The sequence below is a fragment of the Somniosus microcephalus genome, unplaced genomic scaffold (assembly GCF_052327205.1).
Source record: "Somniosus microcephalus isolate GS21.2 unplaced genomic scaffold, FLI_Smic_1.0 unresolved_chr3, whole genome shotgun sequence".
NCBI lineage: Eukaryota > Metazoa > Chordata > Chondrichthyes > Squaliformes > Somniosidae > Somniosus > Somniosus microcephalus.
Genome location: NW_028225181.1, coordinates 40,276,134 through 40,301,428, shown reverse-complemented (window position 1 = coordinate 40,301,428; position 25,295 = coordinate 40,276,134).

The window sequence follows — 25,295 nt, the reverse complement described above, 5'->3', positions numbered from 1 at the left end:
GCCATCTTGCCCGACCTCGTGGGGTCCGCCATCTTGTGAGCAGACAGCGTGGACGCCATCTTGTATTGATCAGGGCCCTACAGTGGCATCGGTCACAGTGGACCAGACCAGGCCGCACCCGCTATCCAGATCAATGGTGGACATCGAGGTAAACGGGTGCTGGGTTAAATGCTTAATTGACAGTGGAAGCACGGAGAGCTTTATCCACCCAGAACTGGCACAACAACTCTCCCTAAAGGTGGTCCCTACTCAGGGTACCATCTCTATTGCTGATAAAACCCAGACATCGACCATTCGGGTTACTGCACGGTACAATTGTGTGTTAACGGAACTGTATATGATAATTTTAAAGCATTAATCATGAAGAACCTATGTGCGAGCGTGATCTTGGGCCTGGATTTCCAGTGCAACCACCAAAGCATCACGGTCAAGTATGGTGGGTCCCAGCCGCCCCTCACAGTGTGCGGTCTGGCTACCCTGAAGGTAAAGCCGCCTTCGCTATTCGCGAACCTTACCCCTAACTGCCGGCCAAAAGCGACCAAAAGCAGGAGGTACAGCTGGGAGGACAGGCGGTTTATCGCGACCGAGGTAGCAGGCTCCTGAAAGAGCACATTATTGAATGCAGCAACAGCCCGTGGCGCGCCCAAGTGGTAGTGGTAAGGGGTAGCGAGAAGAAACGGATGGTGATCGACTATAGTCAAACGATCAACAGGTACACCCTACTAGACGCCTACCCGCTACCCCGCATATCAGAAATGGTGAATCAAATCGCCCAATACCGGGTGTTCTCCACCATCGACCTCAAGTCAGCGTACCACCAGCTCCCTATCAGACCAGAGGACCGCCCGTACACCACCGTCGAGGCGAACGGACGCCTCTACCAATTCCTCAGAGTCCACTTTGAGGTGACGAATGGGGTCTCGGTCTTCCAGAGGGAGATGGACCACATGGTCGATGACCACCACTTGCAGGCAACCTTCCCCTACCTCGACAACGTCACCATCTGTGGTCACAACCAGCAGGATCACGACTCGAACCTCGAGAGGTTCCTGAAAACCGCACAAAAACTCAACCTCACCCACAACGAGGACAAGTGCGTTTACAACACCACGCGCCTCTGCATACTAGGCAGCGTGGTGGAGAATGGGGAAATCGGGCCAGACCCCGACCGATTGCGCCCCCTACAGGTGCTGCCCCTGCCCAACACTCCCAAAGCCCTGAAAAGGTGCCTGGGGTTATTTTCTTATTATTCCCTATGGGTCCCCAACTACTCCGACAAAGCCCGCCCCCTCTTGAAAGCATCCTCTTTCCCGCTCTCTGCTGAGGCCCACGCCGCCTTCAAAAGCATTAAGCAGGATATTGAGCGGGCCACGCTACAGGCAGTGGACGAGAACACTCCATTTCAAGTGGAAAGTGATGCGTCTGACTTCGCCTTGGTGGCCACCCTCAACCAGGCGGGGCGGCCCGTAGCTTTCTTCTCGAGGACCCTCCTAGGGCCCGAGATCAGACACTCCTCCGTGGAAAAGGAGGCCCAAGCCATCGTGGAGGCAGTGCGCCACTGGTGCCACTACCTAGCCGGCAAACGCTTCACCCTACTTACCGACCAGCGGTCGGTAGCGTTTATGTTCAATAATAAACAGAGGGGGAAGATTAAAAATGATAAGATTCTTAGGTGGCGGATCGAGCTCTCCACCTTCGAGTACGACATCATTTACCGGCCAGGGGCCCTTAACGAATCCCCTGATGCCCTCTCATGAGAGATGTGTGCCAGCGTCACCGGGGATCGGCTACAGACCCTCCACAACGACCTCTGCCACCCAGGGGTCATGCGGCTGTTCCACTTCATAAAGTCCCGTAACTTACCCTACTCGATTGAGGAAGTTCGGTCCCTGACCAGGAACTGCCGCACTTGCGCTGAGTGCAAGCCTCGGTTCTACCGCCCAGATAGAGCCCACTTAATCCAAGCTACACGGCCCTTTGAGCGGCTCAGCTTAGATTTCAAGGGCCCCCTCCCGTCCGTCGACCGCAATGTTTACTTCCTGAACATTGTGGACGAATACTCCCGGTTCCCATTCGCCTTCCCCTGCCCAGGCATGACCAGCGCCACGGTCATTAAATGCCTCAACAGCCTGTTCTGCCTGTTCGGTATGCCGAGCTACATCCATACGGATAGGGGGGCGTCCTTCATGAGTGAAGAGCTACGCCAGTACATGCTGTCCAAGGGCATCGCCACGAGCTGTACCACCAGCTACAACCCCCGGGGTAACGGCCAAGTGGAGCGAGAGAACGGGACAGTATGGAAAGCAGTCACTCTAGCTCTAAGGACCAAGGGCCTCCCTATCTCCCGCTGGCAGGAAGTCCTCTCGGATGTGCTCCATTCGATACGGTCGCTATTGTGTATGGCCACTAATACCACGCCTCATGAACGAATGTTTGTCTTTCCCCGGAAATCCACCTCAGGCGTATCCATGCCGTCATGGCTCTCCACCCCAGGTCCGGTACTCGTGCGAAGGCATGTGAGGGGCCACAAGACGGACCCTCTCGTGGAGCCAGTACACCAACTCCACGCCAACCCCAATACACATATGTCCGGCACGCCAACGGAAGGGAGGACACCATGTCCATAAAGAACGTCGCCGCAGCCGGCATTGACAACAACCACGGCAATAGCGGCAACGACGATCACAGCAACACTTACCCACCCACTACTCCTTCATCACCCCCGGAAGAACACCGACCAACGGCACCCCCACCAACTACCCCTCCAACAACCCTGGCGGCACCCCCGGCAGAGACCCAGGAGGCTACCGGGGACACCCAGCCGACACCCGCGGCACCGCAACAGCCACGTCGGTCGCAGAGGACTATCAAACCCCCGAACAGACTAAATCTATAGAAGGGGTGAATGTGATGAAATATTCCATTCACCACCGCCTGTGACTGAAATCGGATTCAGTGTCATTTCCCTTCCCCCAGACCTCATTGTATTGTGTACTGGAATGTGCTGTATTGTATAATGGAATGTGCTGGAATGTGCTATGTGTCGGGCTCCGCCCATACCTGGCCCCGTTTGTAAGCTAGCTTCAGTCTGGCCTCTGTCTCCAGAAGGAAGACATCTCTCTCTCTTACGTGTTACTTTCTAAGTTAATAAAAGCCTTGTTTTTGTTCTGCTAACTTCGAGTCTCGGTATTACTGAGGCACATCAGGTTTCTCCGTAACTCAGTGAAGCTACTTCAGTCTTGAAGAACTAGTCTCAGTAATCCTGCGCCATCAACACACCTGTGGATCGGCAATCCATGGTCCCCTGTTTAATAAAAGCTCCATTGTGGCTCTTAATTATATAACATGCAATGTACAGCTGAACAAGAGGGCAGAGCCACAGCCAGTGACAGAGAAACATTCACACAGGCTGTTTAAAGAGACAGGACCTGTCACGCAGGCTTTTTAAGGAGACAGGTCCAGTCACACAAGCTTTTTAAAGAGACATGACCAGTCACACAGGCTTTTCAAAGAGACAGGACCAGTCACACAGGCTTTTTAAGGAGACAGGACCAGTCACACAGGCTTGTTAAAAAGTCATGACCTGTCACGCAGGCTTTTTAAAGAGACAGGATCAGTCACACAGGCTTTTTAAAGAGACAGGACCAGTCACACAGGCTTTTAAAAGAGACAGGACCAGTCACACAGGCTTTATAAAGAGACAGGACCAGTCACACAAGCTTTTTAAAGAGACAGGACCAGTTCCACAGGTTTTTTAAGAGACAGGGCCAGTCACACAGGCTTTATAAAGAGACAGGACCAGTCACACAGGCTTTATAAAGAGACAGGACCAGTCACACAGGCTTTTTAAAGAGACAGGACCAGTCACACAGGCTTTTTAAAGAGACAGGACCAGTCACACATATTTTATAAAGAGACAGGACCAGTCACACAGGCTTTTTAAAGAGACATGACCAGTCACACAGGCTTTATAAAGAGACATGACCAGTCACACAGATTTTATAAAGAGACAGGACCAGTCACACAGGCTTTTTAAAGAGACAGGACCAGTCACACAGGCCTTTTAAAGAGACAGGACCAGTCACATAGGCCTAGAAATTGAGTTTGCGCTGCGCCAGGGCTTTAGCACCGGAAGTTAGCGCCGGCGCTAAGTCCCTTTGCGCGCGCCAAAAATTCAGTAGCGCCGCACCCAAATGGCTGCCGGCGCTACTGAAGGGTTTTAGCGCCTGAAAACTGGCGCAACGCGCCGCATTGCGGCGCTATTCCGGCGCTGCGTCGCCCGCTGCGGTGCGGCAGGCTCGGGAAGTGCAGGCCTCCTCCTTCCGTTAAGGAGGAGCTGCCTGCACCCGGCTGCGGCCCGCGCGAATCTCTGCAAAAATGAGCCCGGCACCTCGGACAAGTGCCGGGCTTGCATCTGTTCCGGGGGGGGGGGGAGATGTCCGGGGAGGGAGCTGCGGGCAGGTGGCCGGCGGGAAAGCGGCCGGCCGCCGCGCCTCCTTAAAGCGCCGGCGCAGACTCCGGCAACACTCGTTTGCCGGAGTCTTAGTTGCGGCTGCCACTGGCGAGGCGGCCGCAACTGAATTTCGGCTTGGGGCCGGGTTACCACGGCAACCGGGACGCTGCGCACACCGATGACGTCATCGGTGCCGGCGCAGCGCTACCGGTCTACCGCCGCGGAAGGGCCCCAGGCAATTTAGGAACCGGCGCCAATTGCAGCGCTAGGCCCTCTAGCGCCGCAAAATCGGTGCTAAGGGCACTGAATTTCTAGGCCACAGTGCCAGTCACAGAGGCTTTTTAAAGAGACAGGACCAGTCACACAGGTTTTTTGAAGAGACAGGACCAGTCACATAGACTTTATAAAGAGACAGGACCAGTCACACAGGCTTTTTAAAGAGACAGGACCAGTCACACAGGCTTTTTAAAGAGACAAGACCAGTCACACAGGCTTTTTAAAGAGACAGGACCAGTCACATAGACTTTATAAAGAGACAGGACCAGTCACACAGGCTTTTTAAAGAGACAGGACCAGCCACACAGGTTTTTTAAAGAGACAGGACCAGCCACACAGGCTTTTCAATGAGACAAAACGCTGCAAAAGAAGAGCCCGGAAATTCCTCTCGGGTGGTGGCACAAATGTTCGTTCACAAATTCTAATCTTGACCTGCATAGGACAGCTTAGAACCTGCTTATTTTGCAGACATTTAGTTGTAATATGTGTATGTGTCCTTAAAATTCAAAAATGTTTAATGCAATTAATATAATTAGTAGGTCCTTGCCCACATTTCATCACTCTGTCTACAGATAGTAATTCATAACACTCTTGACTTATGCCTTGTAGGTGTTGGAGAGGCTCTGGGGAATCATGAGGTGAGTTGCTCACCGCAGAACACCCAGCCTCTGACCTGCTGTAGTAACCACCGCATGTGTATGGCTGGTCCAGTTGAGTTTCTGATCAATTGCGACCCCTAGGATTTTGATGGTGGAGGATTCGGTGATGGAAATGCTGTTGAATTTCAGGTGGAAGAGGTTAGACTCACGTTTGTTGGAGGTGGTCAGCGTCTGCCACTTGTGTGGTGAGAATTTACCATAATGACACCAGGGATGAGGGATTTCAGTTATGTGGTAGACTAGAGATGCAGGGATTGTTCTCCTTATAGCGGAGAAGTTTAGGGGGAGATTGAATAGAAGTGTTCAGAATGATAAGGGATTCTGATACAGTAAGAAAAGTGAAAATGTTTGCAAAACTTGCCCTGTCATTACCAAACGAGCACATATAGAAGATAATTGGTAAATGGAGCAGGGAGCAGATGAGAAGATCTTCGGTCACACATTGAGTATTTATGACCTGGAATGGATTCGGGAAGACTGGTGGAAGCAGATTCAGTAGGCTCAGATCGTAGCACTCTCGGCTCTGATTTAGAAGGCCATGGTTTGAAGGCCCACCCCAACGACTTGAGTACAAAAATCTAAGCTAAACAGCAGTGCCATACCGGGGGTCACTGCACTGTCAGAGGGTCAGTACTGAGGGAGCAACGCACTGACGGAGTGTAGCACTGATGGGAGCGCTGCACTGTTGTAGGGTCATTCCAGAAGGATCGCTGCTCTGTCAGAGGGTCATTCCAGAAGGATCGCTGCACTGTCAGAGGGTCAGTACTGAGGGAGCGCTGCAATGTCAGAGGGTCAGTACTGAGGGAGCGCTGCAATGTCAGAGGGTCAGTACTGAGGGAGTGCTGCACTGTCAGTGGGTCAGTACCGTGGGAGCGCTGCACTGTCAGAGGGTCCGTACTAAGCGAGTGCTGCACTGTCAGATGATCAGTACCGTGGGAGCGCTGCAGTGTCGGAGTGGCCGTCTTTCAGATGAGACCTTAAATCGAGGACCCGTCTGTTCTCTAATGTGGACTTTAAAAATCACATGGTTGTATATCAAAGGAGAGCAGCTGAGCTAACCCCAGTGTTCTGGGCAATATGTATCTCAATCAACATTTCTAAAGCAGATTATGTGGTCACTAACATACTGCTGTTTGCGGAAGCTTGCTGTGCGCAAACTGGCTGCCACGTTTCCTACATTACAACAGTGACTACACTTCAAAAGTGCTTCATTGGTTGTAAAGCTCTTGAAAAGCAGTATATCAATGCATTTCTTTCTTTCTTAACTTTAACTTCCAAAAAATAATTGGATACATACTGAAACGGAGAAATATTCAGTGCCATTTGGAAACGGCTCAAAATTCCTGGACTGACGCGGGAGCAGTGTAATCTAGGTGGCCCTGGGAATGAAATTCCAGGACTGAGGCGGAAGCAGTGTAATTCATGTGGCCCTGGGAATGAAATTCCTGGATAGAGGCTGCAGCGGTGTAATTTAGGCGACCTTGGGAATGAATTTCCTGGATTGAGGCAGAAGCACTGCAATCTAGGCAGCCCTGGGGATGGAATTCCTGGACTTAGGTGGGAACAGTGTAATCTAGGCAGCCCTGGAAATGAAATTCCTCGATTGAGGCGGGAGCTGCCCTCTAGCCGACCCTGGGAATGAAATTCCTGGCCTGAGGCTGGAGCATTGTAATCTGGGCAGCCCTGGAAATGAATTTCCTGTGCTGAGGTGGGAGCAGTGTAATCTAGGCGGCCCTGGGAATGAAATTCCTTGACTGAAGCGGGAGCAGTGTAATTAAGGTGGCCCTGGGAGTGAAATTCCTGTTGAGGCTGAAGTAATGTAATCTAGGTGGCCCTGTGAACTGCATACCTGGACTGAAGTGGAGGCAGAATAATCTAGTATACCTGGGAATGTAATTCATGCACTGAGGCGGGAGTGGTGTAAACTAGGCAGGCCTGGGAATAAAATTTCCTGGATTGAGGCGGGAGCAGTGCATCCTAGACAGCCCCGGGAATGAAATTACAGGATTGAGGCGGAAGCAGTGTAAACTAGTCGGCCCTAGGAATGACATTGCTGGACTGAGGTGGGAGCCGTGTAATCTAGGCAGCCCTGGGAATGAAATTCCTAGACTGAGGCGGGATCAGTTTAAACGAGGCGGCCCTGGGAATGAAATTCCTGGATGGGGCGGGATCAGTGTCAGCCAGGAAACCTTGGAATGAAATTCCTGGACTGAGGTGGGAGCAGTGTAATCTAGCTGGCCCTGGGAATGAAATACCTGGACTGAGGCGGGAGCTGTGTAAACAAGGTAACCCTGGGAATGAAATTTCTGGATTAAGGCGGGAGCAGTGTAAACTAGGCAGCCCTGGGAATGACATTCCTGGAATAAGGCAGGAGCTGTGCAATCAAGGCAACCCTGGGAATGAAATTCCTGGATTTAGGTCGGAGCAGTGTAAACTAGCCAGTCCTGGGTATACATTCCTGGAATGTGTCAGTAGCAGTGTAACCTAGGCAGCACTGGGGATGAAATTCCAGGAATGTGGTAGGAACAATGTAAACGAGGCATCCCTGGGAATGAAATTCCTGGACTGAGGCAGGAGCAGTGTAAGCTAGGCAGCCCTGGGGATGAAATTGCTGGACTGTGGCGGGTGCAGTTTAAACTAGGCATCCCTGGGGATGAAGTTCCTGGACTGAGGCGGGAGCAGTGTGTTATAAATCTCATCATCATCAAGAAACTACTCATGAAATAACGCTGGATGGCCAGCATGTGGCGGCGTCCAAGGAGGATAAATAATCGGGCGTGGGCCCAGCCACCAGGGACATTTTGTAAGACCAGGAACCAGTGAATTACAACTAGACCTCCATGTTCAGAAACAAGTTGATTAAAGCCTTGCTTTATGCTCAAACCAAGTGCGTAGTGAGTTTTATAACGTCATAGTGTAAACTAGGCAGCCCTGGGAATGAAATTCCTGGATTGAGGTGGGAGCAGTGTAATATATGCAGCCCTGGGAATGAAATTCCTGAACTGAGGGGGGAGCAATTTAAACTAGGCGGCCCTGGGAATGGAATTCCTGGACTGAGTTGGGAGCAGTTTAATCTAGGCGGCCCTGGGAATGGAGTTCCTGCCTTGAGTTGTGAAATTGCTGGACTGTGGCGGGGGCAGTGTAAACTAGGCATCCCTGGGAATGAAATTCATGGATTGAGGTGGGAGCAATGTAAATTAGGCATCCCTGAGAATGTATTTCCAGGACTGAGGCGGGAGCAGTGTAATATATGCGGTTTCTGAAAATAAATTCCTGGACAGAGGAGGGGGCGGTGCAATACAGGCCGCCCTGGGAATGTAATTCCTGGATTGAGGCAGGAACAGTGTGATTTAGGCATCCGTGGGAACGGAATTCCTGGACCGAGCTGGGAGCAGTGTAATCTAGGGGGCCCTGGGAATGGAATTCCTGGACTGAAGCGGCAACAGTGAAATTTAGGCATCTTTGGGAACGAATTTCCTGGACTGAGGCGGGAGCTGTGTAATGTAGGCAGCCCTGGGAATGAAATTCCAGGATTAAGGCGGGAGCAGTGCAACCTAGACAGCCCCGGGAATGAAATTCCTGGACTGAGGTGTGAGCATCCTATTCTAGGTGGCCCTGGGAATGAAATTCCTGGACTGTGGTGGGCGCATTGTAATCTAGGCGGCCCTGGGAATTAAATGCCTGGACTGAGGTGGGAGCAGTGTAATCCAGCAGCCCTGGGAATGAAATGCCTGGACTGAGGGGGGAGCTGTGTAATCTAGCAGCCCTGGGAATGAAATGCCTGGACTGAGGGGGGAGCTGTGTAAACTAGGCAGCCCTTGTTATAAAATACCTGGATTGAAGCGGGAGCAGTTTAATCTAGGCAGCCCTGGGATATAATTCCTGGATTGAGGGGGGAGCAGTGTAATCTAGGGCCCCTGGGATGACATTCCTGGATTGAGGCGGGAGCAGTGTAAACTAGGCAGTCCTGGGAATTAAATTCCTGGATTGAGGTGGGAGCACTGCCATGTACCTGAGTGCCATCGTTACATCACTGGGATCATCTCCCAGTTCCTCCCGTTTAGTACCATTTATTTATTGCTAGTATATTATCCTGATGGCCCAGGTATGCAATAAAGCAGAGAACAAGAGTGAAGAAATTCATTTTTTTTCGTGGTCTTTACAGAGTGACCCTAAAAGGCGTGGTTCTAAACAGAGTGCTAAGTTTGTGAATTTGGAAAGAATAGGAATTCGGGGTGGAGGGGGAAGGAGGAGAGAGCAAGAGGAGTGGCCGGAGATAAAGTTAGGCCAGAGAACCCGGAGCCGGGAACGAGTGCAAGGAATGAGGTAAGTGACGTCAGCACATGGGAAGGCCCTGCAAAGAAAAGAAACGGTGTGTAGATGGTGTTTTTTTAAGTCTTGAGTTTAATTCTGTTAAGTTAGTTAATAGTCTATTAAATAGAGGCCTGGCAGGGCATCTCAGTCCTGTGGAATGCACATCTTGTGCCATGTGGGTGTGCCAGGACACTACCCACGGGTTTCAGAGCTTCAGCAGCAGCTGGCGTCACTTCAGTGCAGCCGTGAGGCTGAGAGCTCCGTGGATAGCACCTTTCGGGACGTGGTAATCCCGTAGCATAAGTGTGTGCAGGCAGAGAGAGATTGGGTGACCGCCAGACAGGCAAGGACTACCAGGCAGGTAGTGCAGGTGTCCCGGGTTTGCATCTCACTCTCATATTTGATGGTTCCTCAGTGGAGTACAGCCAGAGCCAAGTCTACGGCAGCACGAGGGGCTCAGCTGTAGGAGAGAGGAGGAGGAAGATTGTGAAAGCAATATAGGTAGGGGATTAGATAGTTAGGGAAAGAGACAGGCCTTTCTACGGCCGCAGATGGACTCCAGGATGGTATGTTGCCTCCCTGGTGCCAGGGTCAAGGATGTCACTGAGTGGCTGCAGGAAATTCTGTACGGGGAGTGTGATCAGACTGAAGTCGAGGTCCATATCAGTATCATCAACATAGGTAGAGAGAGGGATGTGATCAGAATCACAGAAATCACAGAAACCCCACAGTGCAGATAGAGGCCATTTCGGCCCATCGAGCCTGCACCGACACATATCCCACCCTATCCCTGTAACCCTACGTATTTAATCCCCCTAACACTAAGGGTCAATTTATCATAACCAATCAACCTAACCCACACATCTTTGGACTGTGGGAGGAAACCGGAGCACCCGGAGGAAACCCACGCAAACACGGGGAGAATGTGCAAACTCCACACAGACAGTCGCCCGAGGCCAGATTCGAACCCGGGTCTCTGGTGCTGTGAGGCAACAGTGCTAACCACTATGCCACCGTGCTGCCCAGGTGTGGGCCCTGATCCTGCAGGGAAAGAATAGGGAGCAAAGGAAGGGTTTAAAATCAGGATCTCGAAAGTAGTAATCTCTGGATTACTTCTGGTGCCACGAGCTAGTGAGTATAGAGATAGGAAGACAGAGCAGTTGAATGCGTGGTTGGAGAAATGGTGCAGGAGGGCGTGCTTCAGATTCCTGGGACATTGGGACTGTTTCCGGAGTCTTGGGGCTTGTACATGGTGGACGGGTGCTACCTCAACAGAGCAGGGACCAATATCCTCACGAGGGGGTGGGGTTGCTAGTGCTGTTGGGGAGAGATAAGCTAATCTGCCCGGGGGTGGGCACCAGGATGTGGCATTGGAAAGGAGAAACAAGGTGCACATATGATTGGGACAGACAGATAGCAGTAGAGAATCATATAGAACGTTATTAGGTGAGGTCAGACTAAGAGAGAATCCTAGAATGTCTCAGATAGAAACAGAAAATGACCCTGCCATCCTCATTTGGAACATTTAACCACTCCTGCCTCCCACACTATCACGGACCATCTCTTTTATTATTTCCTCCCCTCCCCACTTTCCCTGCCCCTACAGCTGCCTAAAACCTGTTACATCTCTGACTTTTCCATTTCTGATGAAGGATCACAGAGCTGAAAAGTTCACTCTGTCTTTCTCTCCACGGATGCTGCCTGACCTGCTGAGAGTTTCCAGAATTTTCTGTTGTTATTTCAAATTTCCAGCAGCCGCATTATTTTGCAATTGTTAAGTCAAAGATAAAATAAAATAACTTACATTTTAATAGCGCCTTTCACGACCAGCAGACGTAACGAAGCACTTTACAGCCAATGAAGTTCTTTTGAAGTGTTTTCACTGTTATAATGCGGGAAATGCAGCAGCCAATTTACGCATAGCAAGCTCCCACAAATAGCAATGTGATAATGATCAGATAAACTGCTTCTGTTATGTTGCTTGAGGAATAAGTATTGGCCAGGACACCAGGGATAACTGCATTACTCTTCTTAAATTAGTGGCATGGGATCTTTTATGTCCACCTGGAAGTTTAACGTTTCATCCAAACGAGGGCACCTCCAACAGTGCAGCACTCCCTCAGTACTACACTGGAGTGTCAGCCTAGATTTGTGGTCTCAAGTCCCTGTAGTGGGACTTGGCGCCCCCAACCTCTGACTCAGAAACGAGTGTGCTACCAACTGAGCCACAGCTGACACTGCCGGATAGGTTTACAGTGCATGTGTGTAAACGCACGAACCGTGCTAAATAAGGTTGGTGAGCTGTAGGTGCAAAAAGCCACGTAGGAAAATGATGTCCTGACGATAACAGAGACCTCGCTCTAAAAAGGGCAGGACTGAGTACTAAATATTCCTGGATATAAGACGTTCGAGAAAGATAGGGAAGGAAAGAGAGGAGGTGGTGTGACAGTATTGATAAAGGAAAATATTACAGTGCTGGAGAGAGAAGATGCACTCGAGGGTTCAAGGACAGAATCTATTGGCTTAGAGTTAAGGAACAATAGAGGTACCATTACACTGCTGGGTGTATTCTATAGGCCACCAACTAGTGGGAATGTTATAGAGGATCAAATTTCCAGGGAAATAACAGAGGAGTGGAGGAAATATAGAGTAGTAATAATGGGGCACTTCAATTAACCGAATTCAGACTGGGATACGAATAGTATAAAGGGCAGAGAGGGGGAAGAATTTCTGAAGTGAGTTCAAGAGATCTTTATTGATTGTTGCATTTCCGGCCCAGGACGCATTACAAGATCTGGTTCTGGGAATTGAGATAGGTGAAGTAGAAGAAGTGTCAGTAAGGGAACATTTAGGGAACAGTGATCAAAGTATCATAAGGCTTAGATTAGCTATGGAAACGGACAAGGAGCAAGCTAGAGTAAAACTATTTAGTTGGGGGAGGACCAATTATAGTGGGTTGAGAAAGGAGCTGGCTTGTGTAAATTGGCAAAACGGTAATCGAACAATGGGCTACCTTTAAAGCAGTGATGATTCAGGTGCAATCGAGGTACATTCACATACGGGTGAAAGGTAGGGCAGCCAAAGCCAGAGCTCCCTGGATGACGAAAGAGATGGAGAATAAGAAGAAGCAGAAAAATGGGGTGTATAACCGATGTGATGTTCAGAAAACAAGTCAGAACCAAGTTCAAAATAGAAAGTTCAGAGAGGAAGTGAGAAAGGAAGAAAGAGGGGCAAAGAAAGAGTATGAGAATAGATTGGCAGCTAACATAAAATGGATTCCAAAATCTTCTATAGGCATATAAAGAGTAAACGGGTAGGAAGAGGAGAGGTGGGGCCGATAACGGACCAAAAAGGAGTCCTATGTAGGAAGGCAGAGGGCCTGGCCGAGATACTAAATGAATGCTTCGCATGTCTCTTTACCAAGGAAGAAGCTGCTGCCAAAGTCACAGTGAAAGAGGAGGCAGTTGAGATACTGGATGGGCTAACATTTGATAAAGATGAGGTATTAGAATGTCTGGCTGTTCTTAATGTAGATAAGTCACCAGGAGCGGCTGGGAAGCATCAAGCCTGCTATTGTCGGGAGCGGCGAGAGCAGAGACTCTGTGAGTAAACTCACTTTCGCGTGCTTTTTCTCACAGGCCATTGTTGGGAGTGGTGATAGCGGAAATTCAGTGAGTATTTAAACACACTTTTGTGGGCTTTTTTACAGAGGCTTACCAATCTCACATACCGGCGGCGGAGATCCAGAGCCATGTAATGATTCAAAATGTGACGCAGGCAGGAGGAAGCTGCTGATCGGCTGAGTATTTATACTACTCTATAGTCTGACAGTTAAGGTGCATAGTTTAAAAGTTTAGAAGTTATTAATTATGTGGTTATAGTTTCTAAGGTCTCTGTTTGTAGCGGGGAGTGCTTGGAAACAAGAGCCATTGAGTATATCATTTAATTGTAATATAATCGGTGGTATTGATTTAATTTAAATTAATTAAAGGGTAAGTCATTTCAGCACAGCTCGGCCCCGTGGCATGCTCCTCCTGCACTACGTGGGAAATCAGGGACATTTCCTCTGTGTCCCTGATGACGATGTGTGCGGGAAGTGTATCCCACTGCAACTACTGACAGACCACATTGCAGCACTGGAGCTACGAATGGATACATACTGAAGCATTCGCGATGCTGAGGACGTCGTGCATATCACATTTAATCAGTTGGTCACACCACAGGTAAAGGCTGCACAGGCAGAAAGGGAATGGGTGACCACCAGGTAGAGTGGTAGGCGCAGGCATGTAGTGTAGGGGTCTCCTGTGGTAATCCAACTCTCAAACAGAAATACTGCTTTGGATATTCACAGAAATCACAGAAACCCCACAGTGCAGATAGAGGCCATTTCGGCCCATCGAGCCTGCACCAACACATATCCCACCCGGTCCCCGAAACCCCACGTATTTAATCCCCCTAACACTAAGGGTCAATTTATCATAGCCAATCAACCTAACCCGCACATCTTTGGACTGTGGGAGGAAACCGGAGCACCCGGAGGAAACCCACGCAAACACGGGGAGAATGTGCAAACTCCACACAGACAGTCGCCCGAGGCCGGATTTGAACCCGGGTCCCTGGCGCTGATGAGGCAACAGTGCTAACCACTATGCCACCGTGCCCCATCCATTGTTGGGGAACATGGATGATCGGGGGAATGCAGCTGCCACCAACTTCCTGGCTGCATGGGTGGTTCTGCTGCACGGGAAGGGAGGAAAAAGAGCAAGAGAGCTATAGTGATAGGGGATTCTTTTGTAAAGGGAATGGATAGGCGTTTCTGCGGCCGCAAACGAGACTCCAGGATGGTATGTTGCCTCCCTGGAGCAAGGGTCAAGGATGTCTCAGTACAGATGCAGGGCCTCCTGGAGGGGGAGGGTGAACAGCCCGTTGTCGTGGTGCATATTGGTACCAACGATATAGGTTAAAAACGGGTTAAGGTCCTAACAGCTGAATATAGGGAGATAGGGGGTAAATGTAAAAATAGGACCTCAAATGTAGTAATCTCAGGATTGCTATAAGTGACACGAGCTTGTAAGAGTAGAAATAGAAGGATATTTCATCTGAAGATGTGGCTAGAAGAATGGTGCAAGGGGAAGGGATTCAAATTCCTGGGACATTGGAACTATTTCTGGGGGAGGTAGGACCAGTACAAACTGGACGGTTTGCAACTGGACAGAACCGGGACCGCTGTCCTAGGGGGAGTGTTTGCTAGTGCTGTTGTGGAGGGTTTAAACTAAAATGTCAGGGGATTGGGAAACTGTGCAGCAGACAGGGAAGCCAGGATAGAAGCGAAAGACAGGACGGAGAAAACCAAAAGTGGAAGTCAGAGAAATCAAAGTGGTAAATCAAACATGGCCGCAGTAAACAATAATTCTAAAAGGTCCAAGAGTGATAAATAAACAAGCCTGAGTGCTTTGTGTCTTAATGCGAGGAGCATTTGTAATAAGGTGGATGAATTAGCTGCACTGATAGATGTGAACCAATATGATATAATTGGGATTATGGAGACTTGGCTCCAGGGTGATCAAAGCTGGGAATTCAACATTCAGGGGTATTCAATATTCAGGAAGGACAGGCAAAAAAGAAAAGGCGGCGGGGTAATATTGCTGGTTAACGAGCAGATTAACACAATAGTAGGGAAGGATTTAGCTCTGATGATGTGGAACCTGTATGGCAGAGCTGAGAAATACCAAGGGGCAGAAAACGTTAGTGGGAGTTGTATACAGACCCTCAAACAGTAATGCTGAGGTTGGGGATGGCATTAAATGGGAAATTAGAAATGCGTGCAATAAGGGCACATCATGGGTGACTTTAATCTACATATAGATTGGTCGAACCAAATCAGTAACAATACTGTGGAAGAGGAATTCCTGAACTGTATACGGGATGGTTTCCTGGACCAATATGTCGAGGAACCAACTAGAGATCAGGCCATCTTACAATGGGTATTATGTTATGAGAAATGATAATTAGCAATTTTGTTGTGCGATACCCCTTGGGGAGGAGCGATCATAATATAATAGAATTCTTCATTAAGATGGAGAGTGAAGTAGTTGTTCATCCCTGTTTGGCATTTTCTGTTCTCATTTCAGATTTCCAGTATCCACAGTATTTTGCTTTTGATTTCACCTGACGCTCGGTATGGTTACTTACAGGGTCACAGGAACAAATTCTGGCAGATGACATCCACATCTGTAAATGCCTGAAATATCCGCTAATCATTCTGTTCCAGTCAGTGTCTCCTTTCCCACCCTCTCCAGTTCTGCATTAGCGGCACTGCTTCTGATGTTTAGAATAGGATTACAAGGAAAATTTACATTCTCAAAAAATGTTCATTCAGCCAGATATCAATCACATTTATTTCCTATCATTGTTTTGAATTTACACTTGGATCCCACGCCCGTCTGTCATGGTTCAGTGGATCTGTCAGTGAGACCCAGAGTGATTCTCTATTGCCTCCGGCTGTACCTCAGGATAAACAATCCCAGCTGATTGAAACTGAAGTACTGAGGAAAAGAACCCTTTGATATCGTCTCATCTAATATTCTCTGCACAAGTTGGAAACCAGCATTTAAAAATTACAAGGATAAATCTCATCCATTTATGTTCAGGTACTTTACAACAGCATTCGGCGGCACTTTGACTGTGGGATAAGTCGTCTGATTTCGCTACTGATACATGCATTTAGTAGGACATTACCTGGTCAATGATAACTATTTTAATTCAGAGTCCATTATTATTTTTGTTATTTGTAAAACCTTCATTTCAATGAGCTACAATTTGTGTATTTCAACAAATATTTAAAAGTTCAATCTTCAAAACATATCTGGCAGCCCAATTACCTTTATAACTGCAGTGCAATTGTATTTATTGACTTAGCATTGTCATATTACAACTCTAGATTTTAAATACAATTCTCTGTAATTATTGCATGACAAGGTTGTATTTTCTGTATTTTGCTGTTGTATTCATTTTCAGTTCCAACTACTTTACGCAGGAGCAGAAATCCAAGCGGGATTTCCCCGTCCCCAACACAGGTGTACAGAAGCGAATTGCACCGCTCCAGAAAGGCTGAGAGGGTCTGGTCCTTGGTTTCCCAGGTACCTCGGGCAGTGCATTTGTCTGCTGGGCTAAAGGTAGATCGATCAATTAATCTCTCCTTGGTCAAACATCTGTTACTTTCATATTGTATTTATTCCCATTTTATTTATTGATTCCATAATGTATTCCCGATTATTCTTACAATAAACCCTGTATTCATTTCCACAGGTAAAATGATTAGATTATGGCCCAGAACTTGGTGTCGGTGTCTTGCCGCGCGTGCAAGCCCCTGATGTGCACACACCCTGCGCGCCGACATCTGAAACCTGGCCCGCAGTGGATTTCCTGTCAGTGGCCCAGTTCAGATGTCGGCGCGCTGTGCTAACCTGACCCAGCGGCGTAGTTAGTGCGATGTGCCGGCTGGGATCAGGTGAGCACTGTTCAGCCAATCAGGGGAGGGGAAACGTCATTCATGAGTTTGAGAGTAAGAACTGTCCAACTCAGGAGAAGTACTGCACCCCAAAACACTACTTAAACTTTAAATAAAATTTTGAAAAACATCCCAATCCTTAAATTAAGTATAAATAAGTTTAAAAAAATAATTTAAACAATAATTTTTTTTTTTGAAAAAAATAAATTTTTAATAAAAAGGGTCTAAAACTAAACTCACCTTATTGTAGATTCTTTAAAATAATAAAATTGTGGAAAAAAAATTCTAAATTGCACTAAAACACCACTTACCTGTAAAAATAAATACTTAAGTGTGCTTTTTACAAGAGTAAAGACCGGAGGCCTTTACACATGCGCAAATCCCCCAAAACAGAGGAAATCCAAGACGCACTCGCTGCCCCCTACAGCGCATGCGCTAGCCTCTTCACCTCTTGGGTTAGAGGAGAGGAAATGTCAGTTTTCAGCGCATGCGCTGTGCATGCTGAAAACCGGCATTTCCTCCGGCCAGACGCGTGAGTACCCCTTCCATGCTCACGCATTTGGGGAGGAACTACTGCCCCAATATCATTGAATGTTGCTAATGGGTTGCAAATTTCACACTGAATATCATCAAATTGCTGCTTTTGCTCCCAGCCTGATGTATAATTTCTGTTTATTTCCCTTCCTCACAGTGAACTTATTGACGATTGTGATCCTGTCTCGGGGAAATTGCGGTCTCTCCAAATGTGTGACTCGCTACCTGGTGGCCATGGCAACGGCAGATCTACTGCTCGTTATCCTCGACCTGATATTGCGGCACATTCCGATTGTTTATAATGAACAGTTTTATTTCCTGTGGTCCATCGACATGTGTAATATCCACGCCGTCCTGCTGTTTGCAGCCACAGACTGTTCTGTCTGGTTCACCGTCACTTTCACCTTTGATCGATTTGTGGCCATTTGTTGCCAGAAGCTGAAAATTAAATATTGCACTGAGAAAACGGTGGCTGTGGTTCTGGGAACAGTGACTGTGCTGAGCGGTTTCAAGAACATCACCTGGTATTTTATGTTCACAGCTTGGTATTTGCATGGGAACGAACCCTGGTTTTGTATTGTCACAGATGATGTTCGGAATTCACGGGTCTGGGGAATAATCGAGCTCCTTCATTATATTCTCACCCCATGTGTCCCATTTGTTGTTAGTCTGCTGCTCAATGCTGTCACCGTCAGATATATTTTAGTGTCCAGCAGAGCCCGCAGGAGACTCCGGGGTCCAAGCAGTGGGGAGAGTCCCAGAGACCCAGAGATGGAGAGCCGCAGGAAATCCATAATTTTACTGCTGGTTATCTCGGGCAATTTCATCCTGTTATGGACATTGTTTATGGTGTATTCTATATGTTGGCGGATGAGTTATTTGGGGTATGAGCTTGTAATTGTACCTGATTATGTAAAGGAACTGGGATTCATGTTGCAGCTGCTGAGTTGCTGCACAAACACTGGGATTTACGCTGTGACCCAGACTAAGTTCAGAGAGCAGTTGAAGAATGTGTGGAATTATCCCTTTAATCTGATTGTAAAATTCATTGAAGGATGAGAAGAAGCAGAGTCTTTGCAGCCCGAGAATTGAGAGTTTCCTGGGCCTGATATTGTTGCGCCCCACACAAAAATGGTGGCACTGGGGATCGCACAAAGGTGGTGGCCCTGGGGCCTAGCACAAAGAAGGATTATCTGGAACCCTGCACAAAATGTCGGTCTGGTGCCACACACAAAGATGGCGGCTCTCAGACCCCTCACAAAGATATCAGCTCTGGGGCCCCGCACAAAAATAGCTGCTCTGGGGCACCGCACAAAGATGGCGACTCAGGGGCCACGCACAAAGATGGCCGTTCTGGGGCCCAGCACAAAGATGGCGACTCAGGGGCCACGCACAAAGATGGCCATTCTGGGGCCCAGCACAAAGATGGCCGTTCTGGGGCCCAGTACAAAGATGGCAGCTCTAGGGCACGGCACAAAGATGGAAGGCTGCGGGGCCCCGGTACAAAATGGCAGCACCTGCGCCTCACACAAATATGGCAGCTCAGGGCCACGCGCAAAAATGGCGACTCTGGGGCCCGGCACAAAGATGGTGGCTCTGGTTCCCCGCATAAAGATGGCGGCTCTGGGGCAAGGCACAAAGATGGCGACTCTGGGGCCCGGCACAAAGATGGTGGCTCTGGTTCCCTGCATAAAGATGGCGGCTCTGGGGCAAGGCGCAAAGATGGTGGCTCTGGTTCCCTGCATAAAGATGGCGGCTCTGGGGCAAGGCACAAAGATGGTGGCTCTGGTTCCCTGCATAAAGATGGCGGCTCTGGGGCAAGGCACAAAGATGGTGGCTCTGGTTCCCTGCATAAAGATGGCGGCTCTGGGGCAAGGCACAAAGATGGCGACTCTGGGGTCCGGCACAAAGATGGTGGCTCTGGTTCCCTGCATAAAGATGGCGGCTCTGGGGCAAGGCACAAAGATGGTGGCTCTGGTTCCCCGCATAAAGATGGCGGCTCTGGGGCAAGGCACAAAGATGGCGACTCTTAGTCCACGCCCAAAGCTGCCGGCTGTGGGGCTCCACACAAAGATTTTGACTCTGGGGCCCGGCCCAAAGATGGCGGCGCCCGTGACCCGCACACAGATAGCAGTTCGGGGCCATGCACAAAGATGGCGGCTCTGGGGCATGGCACAAAGTGCTGGCTCTTGGCCCACTCCCAAAGATGCGGCTGAGGGGCCCCGCACAAAGATTGCAGCTCTGGGGCCCCACACATAGATGGCAGCAACCGCGCCCTGCAAAACGATGGCGGCTCCGGGGTCTCCCACAAAGATGGTGGCTTTGGAGCCTGGCACCAAATGTCACTTGTGGGGCCCCGCACAAATTGGCAGCTCTAGGGCCAGGCACAATGATGGCGTCTCTGGGGCCCAGCACAAAGATTGCAGCTCCGGGGCACTGCGCAAAGATGGCAGCTGCGGTGGCCCGCACTAAGATCGTGGCTCTGGGGTCCAGCACAAAGATGGCAGCCCCCGTGCCCTGCACAAAAATGGTGGCACTGGAGCCAGCAAAAAATGCCGGCTGTGGGGCACAGCACAAAGGTAGGGTCTCCGGGGCCCCGTACAAAATGTAGCCGCTGCGGCCCGGCGCAAAGATGGTGGCACACACTTCCCGCACATACACGTCAGCTCTGGGGTCCTTCCAAGTAGGTGGCTCTGAGGACTCTCACAATAATCACAGCTCTGGGTGCCCGCCACAATGATAGCGGCTCTGTGGGCATGCCAAAAAGAGGGTGGCTCTTGGGCACATCAAAAAGATGGCAGCTCAGGGGCTCTGCACATAGATGGCGACTCTGGGTTCCCGGCAAAATGATGGTGGCCCTGGCAGCTGGACACAAAGATGGCGGCTCCGGCACTCTGACAGAAGATGGCGCCTCTGGGGCCCTGGCACCAAGATAAGAGTTCTGGGGCTCCACATAATGAGGGCGGCTCTGGCTCCTCCCACAAATATGGCGGCATCCGCGCCCGTCACAATGATGGCGGCACCCGCAACTCACAAAATAATGGTGACTCCGAGGGCCAGCACAAAGATGGCAGCTCTAGGGGCCTGCACAAAAATGATGGCAACCGCGCCCAACGCAAAGATGGCGGCTCTGGGATTGGCACAAAGGTGGCAGCTCTGGGGCCCAGCACAAAAAGCCGCTCCAGGGCCCCATACAAATAGCGCGTCTCTGGGGTGCGGCACAAATATGGCGGCACCCGCTTCCTGCACAAAACTGGCGGCTCTGGGGTCTGCCCAAAGATGGTGGCTCAGAGGCCTCGCACAAAGATGGCGGCTCTGTGTGCTCGCCACAACGATAGTGGCTCTGGGGGCCTGCCTCATAGATGGCGGCTCTGGAGGCTCTGCAAAAAGATGGCGGCTACGGGGCCCCACACAAAGGTTGCTGCGCTGGGGCTCCGCACAAAGATGGATGCTCTGGTGTCCTGCACAAAGATGGTGGCTCTGGGAGCCCGACACAAAGATGTTGGCAACCGTGCCCAGCACAATGATGAAGGTTGTCATTTGGTGGCGGAGGCGAGTATCTGGAGGGTGGCAGCTGGAGACCGGGTTACCGTGAGAATGGACGGCGAGGCGGAGCCTCCTTGCCTGGCCTGGCCCACAGGAGCCCGAGCAGCCCCGCCCGAGGAGGAGGAGGCCCGGCACCAGGACATTATTTATGTCATTATAAAGCTTTATAATGCTTTCCAAGTGTTACACAACATTACAGATCTTATATAATCCTTTATGTATCATTATGATCATTAATAATACATTATGATGGTTACTCAATCATTATGACACTTAATAAATCATAGCGATAATTAATTCTTGAGATGTGAGCGTCACTGGCAAGACCAGCATTTATTGCTCATCTCTAATTGCCCTTGAGAAGTTGCTGGTAAGCCGCCTGAGACAAGCGAGTGTCTTGCTGGGCCATTTCAGATGCCAGTTAAGATTCAACCACATTGCAGTGCGTCTGGAGTCACATTTCAGCCAGACCGGGTAAGGACGGCAGATTTCCTTCCCCAAAAGACCATTAGTGAACCAGATGGGTTTTTACGACAAACCGATACTTTCATGGTCACCATTATTAACATTAGCTTTTTATTCCAGATTTGTTCAATTGAATGAATTTAAATTCCGCAGCTGGTGGGATTTCAGCTCTGGATCATTTGTCCAGGAATCTGGTTTTCTAGTCCAGCAACATAACCACTATGGTACCGTACCCTTCAAATATATCGCCGTTTCTTCATCGTCACTGGGTCAAAAGCCTGAAATTCCTTCTATAACAGTATGTAGGAGCACCTTCACCATACGGACTGGAGTGGCTCAGGATGAAGGCCCACCATTTTCACATGGGTAGCTAGGGGTGGGCAAGTGAATCCAGCTTTGACACATTTCTTGAGAACATAGAAATAATAAAATAGGATTAAAATCAATGATTTTATAACTCATTGATTGGAACCAGGCCAGGCCTGTGATCAGAATGGGGCGTCAAGTATGCTGAACAAATTGTCAACACAACTTTGATCACAAATTCTATGGTTGTATGATTGATACTACTCACCCTTTCCAAATATCACTTTCCTTAAAAAAGGCACTTGATAAACTATCACATATTACAAAATTGATACCCATGGGATATCAGTATGTAAGAGAAGATTACATTGAGGGGCATATCAGAGTGTTAAAGTGAGGGGGTTGTTGTATGTCAGAGTGTTACAGTGAGGGGTGTAGCGTTTGTCAGCGTGTTGCAATGAGGTTTGTGGGGTATATCAGAGAGTTACAGCAGTGGTGTGGGGTATATCAGAGTGTAGCAGTAAGGTTTTTAGGGATATGTAAGAGGGTTTAAGTGAATGGCGTGTGGTAAAACAGAGTGTTAAAGTGAGGTGAGTGGTCTGTTACAGCGAGAGCTTTGGAATATGTAAGAGAGCATTAAAGTGAGGGGTATATCAGAGTGTTAGTGAATGCTGTGAGGTATATCAATGTGTAAAAGTGAGGGGTGTGGGATACATCAGAGTGTTACAGTGAGGGGTGTGAGGTATATCAGAATGTTACAGTGAGGGATGTGGGGTACAGCAGGGTTGCTTCAGTGAGGGGTGTGGATATATCAGTGTGTTACAGTGAAAGGAGTAGCGAGTATCAGACTGTTACCATATGGGGTGTGGGCTATATCGGTGTTTTACAGTGAGAAGTCTGTGGTGTATATCAGAGTGTTATAGTCAGGGCAGTGGGTTTACATCAGTGTGCTACAGTGAGGGGTCTGGGGTACATCAGATTACATCAATGAGCAGTGTGAGCTATATCAGAGTTTTATCATGAGGGGTGTGGTTTATATCAGAGTGTTACATTGAGGGGTGTTGGGTATATCAGAGAGTTACAGCAAGGGTAATGGGTAATGCCAGAGAATTCTCTTCCACAGAGGGCGGTGGAGGCCAGTTCATTAAATATATTCAAGAAGGAGTTGGATATATTTCTTAAGGTTAAAGGGATCAAGGGATATGGGGAGAAGGGTACTGAATTTGGATGATCAGCCATGATCTCATTGAATGGCGGAGCAGGCTCGAGGGGCCGATTGGCGTATTCCTGCTCCAATCTTCTATGTTTCTATGTTTCTATGCCTTCTGTGGTAGAGAATTCCACAGGTTCAGCACTCTCTGGGTGAAGAAATTCCTCCTCATCTCTGTCCTAAATGACTTACCCCTTACCATTAGAATGTGACCCCTGGTTGTGGACTCCACCGCCATCGGGAACATTCTTCCTGCATCTAGCCTGTCTAGTCCTGTTAGAATTTTATAAGTTTCAATGAGATCCCCTCTCATTCTTCTAAACTCCAGTGAGTATAAGCGCAATCGGCCCAATCGCTCCTCATAAGTTATTCCTGCCATCACAGGTATCAGTCTGGTGAATCTTCATTGCACTTCCTCCATAGCAAGAACATCCTTACTCAGGTAAGGCGACCAAAACTGCAGACAATACTCAAGGTGTGGTCTCACCAAGGCCCTGTAGAACTGCAGCAAGACATTCTCGCTCCTGTACTCGAATTCTCTTGCTATGAAGGCCAACATACAATTTGCCTTCTTAACTGCCTGCTGCACCTGCATGCTTAGCTTCAGCAACTGGTGCGCAAGGACACCCAGGTCTCATTGCACTTCCCCTTCTACCAATCTATTGCCGTTCAGATAATAATCTGCCTTCCTGTTTTTGCCACCAAAGTGGATAACCTCATATTTATCCACATTATACTGCATCTGCCATGCATCTGCCCAATCACCCAACCTGCCCAAATCATACTGGAGATTCTCGGCATCCTCCTCACAGCGCACATGCCCATCCAGCTTTGTGTCATCTGTAAACATGGATATATTGCACTAGTTCCCTCATCTAGATCACTAATATATTTTGAGAATATCTGGGGTCCTACCACCGATCTCTGGGGGAGGTGGAACAATTTCAAACCGGACAAGTTGCACCGGGGAAGGGCTGGGACTGATGTCCAAGGGGGAGTGTTTGCAAGTGCTCTGGGGAAGGGTTTAAACTAAAATGGCAGGGGGTTGGGAACCGGAGCAGGGGGACAGAGGAATGGGAAACAAGGATAAAAGCAAAAGATAGGAAGGAGAAAAACATAAGTGGCAGTCAGAGAAATCAACGGTTTAAACCAAACATGGCCGCAGTAAATAATAATTCTAATAGGTCTCAGAGCATTAAAAAAACAAGCCTGAATGCTTTGTGTCTTAATGAGAGGAGCATTCGTAATAAGGTGGATGAATTAGCTGCACAAAAAGAGGTAAACAAATATGATTAGATTGGGATTACGGAAACATGGCTCCAGGGTGGCCAAGGCTGGGAACTCAACATCCAGGGGTGTTCAATATTCAGGAAAGATAGGCAAATACGAAAGGGAGGTGGGGTAGCATTGCTGGTTAACGAAGGGATTAACACCATTTTAAGGAAGGATATTAGCTCTGATGATGTGGAATCTGTATGGGTAGAACTGAGAAATACCAAGTAGCAGAAAACGTTATTGGGAGTGGTATATAGACCTCCAAACAGTAATGCGAAGGTTGAGGATGGCACTAAAAGGGAAATTAGAGAAGCGTGCAATAAGGGCACAGCAGTCATCGTGGGTGACTTTAATCGACATATAGATTGGGCTAAACAAATTATTAACAATACAGTGGAGGAGGAATTCGTGGAGTGTTTATGGGATCGTTTCCTGGACCAATATGTCGAGGAACCAACCAGAGTTCAGGCCATCTTAGACTGGGTATTATGTAACGAGAAAGGATTAATTAGCAATCTTGTTGTACGAGGCCCCTTGGGTCGGAGTGATCATAATATGATAGAATTCTTCATTAAGATGGAGAATGAAGTAGTTGACTCAGAGACTAGGGTCCTGAAATTAAATAAAGCAAACTACGATGGTCTGAGGCGCGAGTTGGGTAGGATTGATTGGGGAATGTCACTCAAAGGGTTGACAGTGGATAGGCATTGGCAAACACTCAAAGACCGCATGGATGAACTACAGAAT